The sequence below is a fragment of the Photinus pyralis genome, unplaced genomic scaffold, assembly GCF_008802855.1.
Source record: "Photinus pyralis isolate 1611_PpyrPB1 unplaced genomic scaffold, Ppyr1.3 Ppyr1.4_LG6, whole genome shotgun sequence".
NCBI lineage: Eukaryota > Metazoa > Arthropoda > Insecta > Coleoptera > Lampyridae > Photinus > Photinus pyralis.
The window spans coordinates 15,095,962-15,109,584 of NW_022170663.1; positions in this window are offsets into that span (position 1 = coordinate 15,095,962).

Below are 13,623 nucleotides of genomic sequence, written 5' to 3' on the forward strand. Positions count from 1 at the left end.
TTTATCTTGTTGGCTTAAATTTTGACAGAAAGATTTTTAATTCACCCACTCAGTACCTCAAAACCCGGACTACCATTGGAAACTGCCGGGACAAATCCGGACGGATGGCAACCCTATACTATCACGGGAGTCCTTACGACTGAACGTTTTTAGAGAGAATTTAACACCGGGGGGTCTGAGCCATCCCCTCTAGCGTACGAAAATGAAAATGTTATGATAGTTGTAGGAAAAGAAACACTATGAATTTTCATTTCCTGGGGAGATTTTCCAGACACCCTGCTTCTGCATTCACCCCCAGCTTTTAGCACTTACACCAGATTTGATGGTTCTTTACGAAAAATTGTCACAGGAGTTCTTAGGGCGGAACGTTTTTAAAGAAGAACGCAGCACCAGGAGTTACAGTGCAAAAAAATCTTACAAGAGGGGGGGGGGGGTCCTTTCATCTGGACCTAACGGGACTATAGGGAGGGGTTCCATACGTCTGGACCTCATGGTACTATGGGAAAGTTCCACATTTCAAGATTTAGGACAACTTTTGTTTGTTTGTTTGGGTCGTATTTTGGTTCCATGAAACTGCTTTGTTTACGTTTTGCATTAAAAGACAGGGATATTCGCCCACGTATGATGGATGTATATACCAATAAAGGGGAAGCAGAGAAGTGATTTTCGCCATTTCTGTGTGAAAATGTTTTGCAATAGCAATAGGGAAGTAAATTTGCCGTTGCTTTAGAATTCCGGGAATAATATGTAAACAGAAAGTCTGATGCATTTGATTGGACCATTTTTTGAAATGGGCCAATCGTAGCGAGTCTTGCTGTTGTGACGTCATGATCGCAATCTTCTTCACTATGTCGTTGGTGTAGTTTCGTTCCAAGCGTGGTGTATTTTTTCGGTTGTCTGCTAATTTACGCAGTGCGATATTAAAATAAACTTTAAAAAAGTCAATTAAAAGACGGGGACAATTGTGGTACATAGTTCGTTTCGGTGCATCATGCGTAAATCGGTGTTAAAAACGAAATCTTTTACTACGAAAAGTTATGGGGACCCTTCTCTTTCTCGTTCGAATTTAAATCGGCGTTTGCGTGTAGGATCTCGGGACGCGAGCACGTAAATTTTGATTTTGTTGTTAAATTCAACCCTTAAAGTAACAAAAACCGGCGGGGAAGTGTTCCCAAATCGGGTTTTTTAGTGTCATGTTAAATGTTATCAGAAGCTAAAGAAGATGGCGTCCTATTTTAAATTCGTAACTTAACGTTTTTTTGTGCACTTTTTTCGTGTGTGGAATCAAGAGGCCTAAGATTTCATGGATATGTTGATGTGGGGTAAGTTTGTAGACCTCTAAAAGTTTTGTGGTAATGGTTACGATAATGCTTACGTTCACCAGACGAAGTGCTTCATTAGCGTTACCTAAAGACAGGAATACTCTTAACAAGGTTTCCTGCTCGAGTTGCTGTCTGATAACACTGTTGTGAGGTGTACACACCACAGTGAGTCGACGTACTGTGATATTTACACCTCCACAGTGCTCACACACAGCAACTCGCGAGAAGCACCTTGTTAGAGTATTTCCGTCTTTGAGTAGCACTCATGAAGAGCTTCGTGTGGTAAACGTAAGCACTGCTTGCGCTAGCTTTAACATATGACGTACCTTAGTGTCGACGGTTTACCATAAAACAACTCGCTGAGTTATTATTAGTTTTTGATGTATCTATCAGGCACGGTAAGGCTCCGTCATTTTGCTACCCTTTATATTAATCCGCTGAAGTCGGTTATGTCACGTGTGTTCAAGTTGTAACTTTTAACTTGTCCTTTCTGTACAGTCCCATTACAGACCGTTAAAAAACGTTCAACATAAAGATATTGAATTAAACGTGCCTGCCTGTTTCGTCACGACTTAAAAGTGTGTGTTAGCACAAACCGTTGCTGGTCGTCACCGTGATGGAACCCAACGGACAAATGTGCAACAACCTTAATACAGCGGTGTGATCACAGACTTGGCGAACACTGCGCTACAATCGTGACAACTTCATTGAAATCCTGGTACTCACAATCGAAAGTCTGCGTTACTTCGTTAAACTTCATTCAGATGTCCACTCCAGTTCGACGGAATCTTTACCCCGGGCAGCACTAGCATTCAATGTCAGATGATAAATTTCTAATTACCAGTTTTACCTACTACGTTTATTCGACTTGCTGCTAAGTAACCAGACCCATAAATATCGATGTCGTTCACATCTTAATTCCTCTCCGATATCTGCAGTTTTTACAAATTACTAAGTGGAAGAGGATACTTTGGTCACGTTTCGCATCCCAATTCGTTCATTCATTGGGGCATACTTTAAGTTCCTGTTCATTTCATCAATCAATACTTCACAGGTGTTTTATTTATGTAAACTTTCATGAGAGTTATAGTATAAGTAATGAACTGTATGATAGACGTAACTGAAATGCAATGATTTTAACATTTACAGTGTGTGTTCAAAAAGCACAAAAAAAAAAGATCATTTTCATATATTTTTGAAATTTAAACCACAGATGTTTCTAATAAAAGCAAACGTATTGCATATACAGGCTGATTCAAATTCGAGGGCCACCTTGGGGATTTCGAGAACCGTAAAAGATAGGTAGGTAGTTGAAATTTGGCAAAGTTTCGTATTTCGATGCTTCAAATATCCCTTGCTCAAAAAAAGGCAACTTGCTTTTCATTATCATTTATTAGAGTGACCAAAACTGAGCGTGTCATCGCGCGACCATTGTTTAAATACTTTATATTTAAACAATGGCGCGACCCAACATGTAAAGTCAGTAAATATAGAAAGTACCGCAATCCATTGGGCTCGTGTGTTAGAGAGAGAACGCATGATTTTTGCCCAAAAATGGAGGAAGTTACCAGATTCTAGTAACTTTAATCATAATCATAATCATAATCTTTATTTTCTCCCCTTACTGTACAAAGTTATGTTATTTTTAAATTACAATTTTTGGAGAAGGTACACTTATTCTAATTATAAGCGCCCCATCTTAATTAAAAATAAAAACAAGTTAAATAATTCAAAATAAAGCTAAGTTTCTAGTTTACCTACATACAAATTTCTAATTAAAACACATAGCCGCAATGAATGTTGAATTAGGAATTACATTAAGTGCTATCGAATTATTGATAGAGCTTTGTGTATATTTTCTTTATCTTTTAACAGCCACAATTTTATCTCTTTTTGCCTTTGCTTAGATGTTAAGTTAATGGGAATTTGGTCTAATATGAAGTTATGTAATTTGGGACCGAGGTACATAAATGTTTTCTGAAAGGTGGTAGAGTTAGCTTTAGGTAGTAAGAGCTTATTTTTACAGTTGCCTCTAGTGCCTATATCACGTTTTTTGAATCTAAAACTCTCCGACCTTTTATAAAATTTTTTCAGTACCTTGAAGACAAACAGGTTTTTTATTGGTAGAATGTTGAATTTTTGAAATAGGGGAAATGATCGCGTTGTCACGCTAGCGGAAGCAACTATTCGTATGACGTGCTTTTGTGCATTTGTTATTGGCTTTAATGTAGTGTCATACGCTGCACCCCAACAGACCAGTCCATACTCCATTTTGGAGTGGAAAAGAGTGTGATATAATTTCTTGAGTACGATACTGTCAACGTTCTGTTTTGTGTAGTACAACTTTTTTATTTTATGTGTACAAGTCACATTTTAATTTACGTATATGAGGTCCCCATTTGAGTTTAGAGTCAACGATTACTCCTAGGTACTTTTAATATTAGGGATTGTTCCACCTGTTTGGAGGTATCTGTATATATTTTTATAAAACATGACAGTACGTTGAAGTTAGGTTATAAAAAATGACAGCTATTCAGATTTTATTTGTCAATTTTTTTAAGTTGGCAGCAAATTTGCCCAAAAATGGCGGATGATTGCGGTACTTTCTATATCTAGTGACTTTACCAACATGCATACAGTATCGCCATCTACCAATTACAATACATAGGTAACAAAATGCAAATTTTAAACTGAAAAAAATCCGACTACTTTCGGAGACATCCGGATAAACCGAAATTTTGCAAAGTCAGTTTTATTTTTTACTGAAGGTATTTAAAAAGATATTTCGAAATAAATAACACATTATTATGGCCACTTTTTCCCCCCTTCAAGATGCAATTACTTTTTCTCGAAAACTACCTACCATAACAGTTGTCTGTTGTCATGAAATCTCCATTTACTAGGTATTCTTTAGGGCTTTTTTTAGAGAGGACAGAGGATGTAACACCAGGGAATATTTGGTGCTTTTGGCAGATATACTGATACTAATACTACTTCAGCTATACCCTGTATATCACAGACTGTATAGTTGAGATATCACGGCCACACAGATGTGCCAGCAGAGGCGCTTTAACGTGGCTAGGAACACAAAAACCCTCGCAAAATACCTAAGTATATGTTCTAGGTTTTTCTTGCCATGTATCAAAATAACGGTTTTGTGCCCCCAAAACCAGAAACCCTTGATTTAACAACCCAAGGTTCTTGAATGAGGGCAATGTCCTGCTTTACAGTGCGACGTCTGCCTAAAGGTCTATACAGTTTATCCAGCGTTGCTGGGATCCTAGCTAGACTCAGGTTCCATATTCGCAAACGCCTTCCAGTTTGAGATCGGCGCCGGTGAACTGGCCACAAGTTGCCTCAGCGGTGATGCTTCCGTAGCGTCTTGCAGTTGCTCCTGTAGCAGCTGCTGGTGCTGTTGTGGTGGTTGTATTTCAGGTTCGGAAGATTTATTTTGGAGGTGTGGAAGTACCTCCACCTTCCTCCATGGCTTGAGAAGTTGCCTCCCATATGAGGACATAACTGCAGCCCTGCTCCCTTTTCTGGTCTTCTCGCTTTGAGCTTGCCGGCGCTCCTGAGGGTGCTGTTTGATTTTTCAGCTTCATTTGGATTATACCCAGCAGCCATTAGTTTTTTGAACCCCTTACAAGCGGTTCCACAAAGATTTACTTGCGAGGTGGGCCCTCGCCACACCATTGTTTAGTTCACTTGTCTTCCCTGAAACTTTGTTAACCGAGAATTAGGAGTTCTCGGGTAGAGAGGGATGCGGTAACACAGTCTAGACTAGTGAGACAATCCCTGGTCAGTGGTAATTGGAGCTAGCGAGTCCTCTGTTACAACTTGAGGGGTTTTTGATGTCCATTAACCTAGCAGAGTAACGTCAGCAGAACACAATCAAACATATTGCATAATTAGGTGCTAATTAAGTGCCCTATTCCCGAATTAAATGCTCCTTTTTTTTTAAATTATGAACCTGGCAGAACATGTAATAATTTAAAAAAAAGGATAATTTAATTCGGGAATACGGCACTTACCTAATTAGCACTAATTATGCAATATGTTTGATTGTGTTCTGCTGACCTTGCTTTGCTAGGTTCATGGACATGGGTTTTTGTATTAAGTCCAAAACCACGCTCCCACAAGTATTAGGCTTTTAAACGGTCCCTGGCAGCTTGCCTTTACCATAAGAAGGAGCGTTGAGATCGTTACCAGGGGGCACCACTAGGACGTTGACAGACGGCTAGTCAGGTTACGCTATAAAAAATGAGGAAAGAAGGCAAGTTCAAAATTTTATTCACCAGCTGTTTGGGTTGCAGGAAATCAGAAGATGCGTTTATCCATTCTTAAAATTTCTAAAAGGTCATGGGAAACGGGATCAAATTTTGTCCAACGTTTCCCATGACCTTTTAGAAATTTGAAGAATGGATAAACGCATCTCCTGATTTCCCGCAACCCAAACAGCTGGTGAATAAAATTTTGAATTTTGAAAGCTATCAACAAAAAAATATGTTACACACCGCATATGGTGGTCGGGCCCATCGATACCGAGCTATTCGCTCTAAGCTACTGGGAGCACCATAACTACTTCTTCCAGAACTTATGTCGCTTTCCCCTGACCTTTACCCCCCAAAATACTTGCATTACAAAAGGAAAATTCAACTTTTTGAGGGAGAGCAAGAACGTAGCACTGGGGGTCACAGCGCACAAACATCTTATGATTATTATTAATTAATAAATACAGGATCTTTCCCATCTATGTAAAAATATTGGAGAGATCGTAGATTTATTTATTAATAATTTTATCCCGAGGGGTAAACCGCTGGTTTAAAACGTGTACACCATTACTCATACATAATGTTGTATTACCCACTATTACTCGACATTACTCTCAATTATTACTCCTATTACTCAAACCGTGTACACCAAACTACTCCAGCGGTTTACCCCTCGTTATATCCCAAACGTGAGCAACAAATCTTGTCATCAAAATATCTTATGGTAATTGTAGGAACAGAGGAACGCTTAATATTTTATTTCCTGGTTTTAGCATTTTTTCGGGAAGACTATCACGGGAATCCTTAGGACTGAACGTTTTTAGAGGGAACGTAACCCCGAGCTGGGGTCTGAGCCATCCCCTCTAGCGTACAAAAATGTTATGATAGGTGTAGGAAAAGGAACACTGAATTTTCATTTCCTGTAGAGGTATTCCGGACACCCCGGTTCTGCATTCTCCCCCAAAATATTTAATGGTTTTAACACTTCCACCGTAACGGGTAGGAAAGGACCATTGAACCATAACACCGCAAGTCTGTCGGGTAGGGAAAGAAAGGTTTAATGGTTTTATAAAAAATTGTCATGGGAGCCCTTAGGACTGAATGTTTTTAAACAAGAATGCAGTACCGGGAGTCACAAAAGTGAACAAAACCCTAATGACTGATGTACAAAAAGAAAAATTGAATTTCTTTCAAAGGGAGGGGGGTGTTCCTTACGCCCGGACCTCACGGGAATATGGAGAAGTTCCACATTTGACGATTTAGGGCAACTTTTGTTTGTTTGGGTCGTATTTTGGTTCCATGAAATTGCTTTGTTTACGTTTTGGATTAAAAGACACGGATATTCGCCCACGTACGATGTATGTATAAACCAATAAAGGGGAAGCAGAGAAGTGATTTTCGCCATTTCTGTGTGAAAATGTTTTGCAATAGCAATAGGGAAGTAAATTTGCCGTTGCTTTAGAATTCCGGGAATAATAAGTAAACAGAAAGCCGGATGCATTTGATTGGACCATTTTTTGAAACGGGCGAATCGTAGCGAGTCTTGCCGTTGTGACGTCACGATCACTATCTTCGTCACGTGATCAAGATGTCGTTGGTGTCGTTCCAAGCGTGTTGCATTTTACCGGTTTTCTGCTAATTTACGAAGTGCGATATTAAAATAAACTTAAAAAAAGTCAATTAAAAGACGGGGACAATTGTGGTACATAGTTCGTTTCGGTGCATCATGCGTAAATCGGTGTTAAAAACGAAATCTTTTACTACGAAAAGTTATGGGGGACCCTTCTCCTTTTCCTTCGAATTTAAATCGGCGTTTGCGTGTAGGATCTCGGGACGCGACTACGTAAATTTTTGTTTTGTTGTTAAATTCAACCCTTAAAGTAACAAAAACCGGCGGGAAAGGGTTCCCAAATCGGTTATTTTAGTGTCATGTTAAATGTTATCAGAAGCTCAACAAAATGGCGTCCAATTTTAAATTCGTAACTTAACGTTTTTTTGTGCACTTTTTTCGTGTGTGGAATCAAGAGGCCTAAGATTTCATGGATATGTTGATGTGGGGTAAGTTTGTAGACCTCTAAAAGTTTTGTGGTAACGGTTATGATAATGCTTACGTTCACCAGACGAAGTGCTTCGTTAGCGTTACCTAAAGACAGCAATACTCTTAACAAGGTTTCCTGCGCGAGTTGCTGTCTGATAACACTGTTGAGGTGTACACACCACTGTGAGTCGACGTACGGTGGTATTTAGTTTGTTAGAGTATTGCCGTCTTTGAGTAGCGCTCATGAAGAGCTTCGTTTGGTGAACGTAAGCACTGCTTGCGCTAGTTTTAACATATGACGTACCTTAGTATCGACTGTTTATCATAAAACAACTTGCTGCTGTATATTTAGTTTCCGATTTATTTATCAGGGAAGATAGGGCTCCATCATTTTGCTACCGTTAATCCGTTGAAGTAGCTTATGTCAGCTGCATTCAATTCGACGTTTAATACAGCGAAATGTTCACAGACTTGCAGAACATTCATACTACGATTGTGACAATTTCATTGTAATCCTGGTACTTCCGGGAAGACTGTCAATCCTGCGTCACTTCGTTAAACTTCATTCTGTGCGCTTGACCTACACTTAGCTGTACAAACAATTCCACTGCGTCAGTTTGACGAAACCTTTACCCGTGGTAGCACTACCTACACAATTCCAATATCAAATTGTAAATTTCAAATTAAAACGAATCTTACCAACTTTATCACTTCCATTTGGCTTGCTGCCAAGTAATGGGAACGGATCTCCACTGTAAATACCCTCGTTGTTGATATCTCTTCTCTGATACCTGCCATCTTTACGAACAAGGATAGCTAGTCATAATCAAACCAAGTAAAAAGGCACTCTTCTGGTAAACATTTTACAAAATGCGACAGGGGGGGCTCTTATCGGGTACCAGGATTCGCATCCCAATTCGTTCAGCCATTGCGGCACTTCTTCCACAATCTCTCTTGATTTCCTTATCACTTGCACTTCAACAGGTGATTTTTTCAAAGTAAACTCATGCATTAAGAATCAGATTTATAGTATAAACAATGAATTGTATGTTAAAGAAGTTACTGAAATTTTTCCATTGGCGCACGATACAGTGAGTGTATGGGGTGTATCGTGCAGTGGCGTACCTGTTCAATTTAATTTTTGTTTTCTACATCTTTGGATCATATACTTATATAATAATAATAATATATATTTGCTTGTTATTATACAAGGTGTACTTACAATGATTAATTTCGCTATTGAGAATTGAATGTTTACAGTGTGTTTTCAAAAAGCACAAAACAAAAATGATCATTTTCTCATATTGCTATTGATTTTATTTGATTATATTTTACTTTTCAGTTCTTGACGAACGAGGAGTGCCAGGGAGCTGTGCAGTGGTTCATCTCTATTTTGGTTGATGGTTCTTCCCAGGAGAGACTGAATTATTGAGGCTAAAGGGTAAGTGTCCATTCCTTTTTATTGCCAGTGTTCATTGCTCAATTTCTTTAAGAAAACGGTCAAACAAACAAATGCTTGATTACTGTCCCAGTCAAAATTTACAATCATTTTAAACTATACATATTTTAATATCATTTCTAACGTAAATCTTCTCTTTGTTACAGGTTGCAGAAAGACGGCCTCATAAGGTAGGATTTTTCCTTTTATGCATGGTGTATTGCATGTCATTTTTTGTACGGGGGGGCAAAAGTGAACAGTGAATATCAACCAGAAGGAAGACCAATAATTGTTCTGAGCATGAGTTTCGTGTGTATAGCTATGAAAATTGAAACAGTTTTCCCTGTCTGTCATGTTAATGACGTACGATTGGCTGCAATGATTCTTAGGATAGACTTTTTCGCAGCGTCCATCAGTTTCCTTCATATTGGCGAGTGTGACTGTGAATTCACAGCCATATCAGCTCTGTGGAGCAAACAGATTTGCTCTGCGAATAAGCTTAAAGAATCATTGGTGCCATTTTTTCCGTTCCCAAGCTGAGGATTATTACACTTTCATTTTTATTGCACGAAGTTCATCTTAGAGAAAGGTAAGTGCGTGGTTATAATATATTAATGAACATCACCTAAAAACTTTATGCGTTTACCTACATACTAATCTCATCATTTGTTGCAGGCGCCATCGACGTCGCCCAACCTGCTGGTGAGGATTATTCCGACCGCCAGTGCCGGATTAAGTATTTCTGAGGCAGGGGTTACCTACGAACTATTGTAACAGTTTAAGTTTAATGTTTATTAGTCGAGTACACACAACAGAAATTGTATATTACAAAACGAACATACAAAACTCAAAACTACATGAATATCACAACGACATCTATGATATAACCATAACGTCAATGTTATAAATGTACTTTATAGTAACGGGCGATCAAAAATGAGTTGCTGTCGAGTCGCCCTTGGGAGTTCAAGTTAAGTACGATTTACCATGTAAACAAAGGTTCCAAAGGTGACTCGACAGCAACTCATTTTTGATCGCACAGTATATGGGCCAACTATAATTTGGGGGTACCAATTTTCCTTTATACCACGGTTAGACACATATTAGGATGTAAAAAACCATGATTGCCATTTCACAGTGGTAGCTCATAGAAAATGGCAACCAATCTAAGATGGCGGATGTTGAGTTTTATAGAATCAACTATATCTCTAGAACTATTGGTCCGACTTCATCGCATTTTCTTAAATGGAAGCTTTTTTGTGTGCTACAATATTTTCATAACTACCTTTTCCATAAAATCAACGATTAATAACTAATGCATAATATTGTTCAACTTGTTTTTTTAATATCGACTCTTGTTAATTTTCCTTCTTCCTCTTCAAAATTTTCTAAATTTTTATGTGCTTTTGCCGGATGTCCAAAGTTAATTTTTGTTTTATTTTCTATATAAGTGTTATAATTTATTATGTTTTCTCCTAAAGTAATGTTTTGATCCTTTCTCAAATTATAATTTTGAATTTTTAAATTTATCTTTAATGTAATAGGCATTATTCGGTCCAGATATAATTGTTATTGAATTTGTTGCAGTTTTATCATATATATTAAAAAATTCTTCTTAGAATATAAGATTGAATACTTGTCATTTTTCTTTCTTGTAATTTTTTAATCCTATTTCCCCATATTACAGCTCCATATAACAATGCTCCCTTATAAATAGTTATTAACATCTTCTTATTTAGTCCCCAATTATCCTTACAAGTCCAAATATATTTTTGAAATAATTGTTTTATTTTACTCAGAATTTTGTCAATGTTCATGTTAAGTTTTAATTTTTCCTGAATTGTTATTCCTAAATATTTTGTTGTTTACCATTGTTATTTGTTTGTTGTAAATTTTGATTGTAGGTCTTTTAATGTCCAAACTTCCTTTAAAAAGTATCATTTATTTATTTATAGCACATATAAAGAGCTTTCTTTACAAAAAAAGAATAATGAAATTGGATCAATAATTCCAGAGATATAGTTGTTTTTATAAAACTCAACATCCGTCATCCTTTGATTGACTGCCATTTCTATTAGCTACCGCTACCGGGTTTTAGGTGGGCCCTTGGGCCTCCACGGCGCCCTTATCCTCCGCGTGCAAAACTCACTCAATTTTAATAAATCAATTTTGAATTGCAACTTGCATTATTCGTATATCGCGCCATTGACCAAACAAAAGAGAATTTTTCGAACTGTGGGGCACTTTTCGAAAAACGACAGTTAGGGCGTTTTATGTGTCCCAGGCGCCCTTATCCTCCGCGTGCAAAACTTAGTCACTCACTCACACACTTGCACAATTTGTCAACTTCGGGGACGAATTTGTCGGGGTTTGGGGCTATTTTCCAAAAAGGGGATGAGAATTGGTCACGGTGCTATCACTTTCGAAGGCCGTTGATATAAAACAAAAAAAACGAATGTAACTTCAGCCCGGTCCTAGTTACTTTTTGTTTTCTCGTTTACGTTGGTACTACCCCACAAGCGAATGTCCTTAAAAAAACGAATGTAACTTCAGGCTGGTCCTACATCAAATATACAAAAAAGACAAGACTCATAACTACGATAAACATTAAAGTCACTAAATATAGAAAGTACCGCAATCCATTGGGCTCGTGTGTTAGAGAGAGAACGCATGATATTTGCCCAAAAATGGCGGAAGCTACCAGATTCTAGTAACTTTAATGTTAGGGATTGTTCCACCTGTTTGGAGTTATCTGTATATATTTTTATAAAACATGACAGTACTATGAAGTTATAAAAAATTACAGCTATTCAGATTTTATTTGTCAATTTTTTTAAGTTGGCAGCAAATTTGCCCAAAAATGGCGGATGATTGCGGTACTTTCTATATCTAGTGACTTTAATAAAAATCACACACAAGCGACATCTATGATATAACCATAACGTCAATGTTATAAATCTACTTATACATGATGCTTCAACACGAACGCCCTCCTCCCCTTGCCAAAAATTTCAGTTCCATCTTTTACCTTTTAAGACTGTCAACAAACAATTGAATAAGAAACTAAATTGTTTGGTCCTCTGATTGATTATTGAGATTATTGTTTGTAGCATCCAATTATTAACGAGCTCCTAGCGACTTTATAATTTTGCGGTGTCTGTCCGTGCGTCCGTTAGCACGATATCTCATAAACGAATGGACCGATTACGATAAAATTTTGCAGGTGGATTCTTTATCAAATTTGTAGATCGGTGTTCGTGAATTGGCAATGTAGGCCAAAAAATAACGAAGGTCCTTTTAACATATCCGTTTATTATGAACCGAATTGCATAAAATTCAATATGCGCATAGCTTTAGCCATATAAAACACAAATCCAAAAGTTGAACCTAATCGATCATCATTCACAGTGCCCTATTCGCATCTCATAGCCACTTGGAATAAATGCAAAACTAACACCAGGTTCAAAATTTTGTTTTGTACATGCTATAGCCATACACAGGAATTCCAAATTTTCAAAACACCAGATTTACGGGAATAGTAAAACATTCCAATTTCATGTAATACCGAACGTTCGTTTTACTTGGAGCCCCCAATTGTCTTCCTCTTAATCTAGCGCTGCCAACGACCTCTGCGATGGATCAGCTCGAATTCAAGCCTGCTTTCGACCCAGTTCAACGATTATATTGTCATGGTTCACGTAAACGAGGTGAGTTTTTCACTGTCCATAACAGAAACACAAAACTTCATATAATTTTTTTCCAGTTATTGGTAATGGCGTTCGAGGTGAATCCATGCTAGTAGCTCGAGGTGATCGTGAACTCCTACGGTGATGGTGCTTCCTAAGCCAGACTGTATTAATAAGGTTAAGGTAAATTTTCACATCTTTATTAAGACGTAATAGGAAACGTAACGCAAAAGTGCCTCACCTCTAGGGTGTCTCTTTCAATAAAGAAACCCCTCCCCCTCTCCAACATTACTTTTTTTGATTACCTAATTTTAGATAAATTTCTATTATTTTATTTATTAACTTATTTTTCTTCTTGTTTCAGATTGTAGAAGTGCAGCCTTATAATGGTAGGATTTTTCTTTTCTATGCATGGTTGTATTATTTTGCAGCAGTGGGGGAAAAGTGAAGTGTGTAGTGCAACTAAAAGTGATCTTTAGCGACTTATGGAAATCGGCTCAGTTTTTCAACTGGGTTGGTTCTTCCTAAGGTCTCTCTCGCGGCATCAATCAGTTTGTATCGACGGCATGACTATGACTTCATAGCCATACCGATTTTACGAAGCGAAGTGATTTTTTTCTGCGAATCTCACTGTGATAAAAGATATAAGACATACCTGTGCGCCTTCGTCAACTAGTTTCTATTAACAGCATCCTGTAGATAGCGCGACTTTTCTAAGACTTGCGGTAAAGAATTAATATTCTCTCATAGTGTTCGTTTGCGGAAAATTCTCCCTCTTTTCTTCGTAAAAGGATTCAATGCAGGAAACTTATTCTTCTATAAATAATGCCATGCGGCATTTTAACGGTAATTTATTGAATTGTAACAG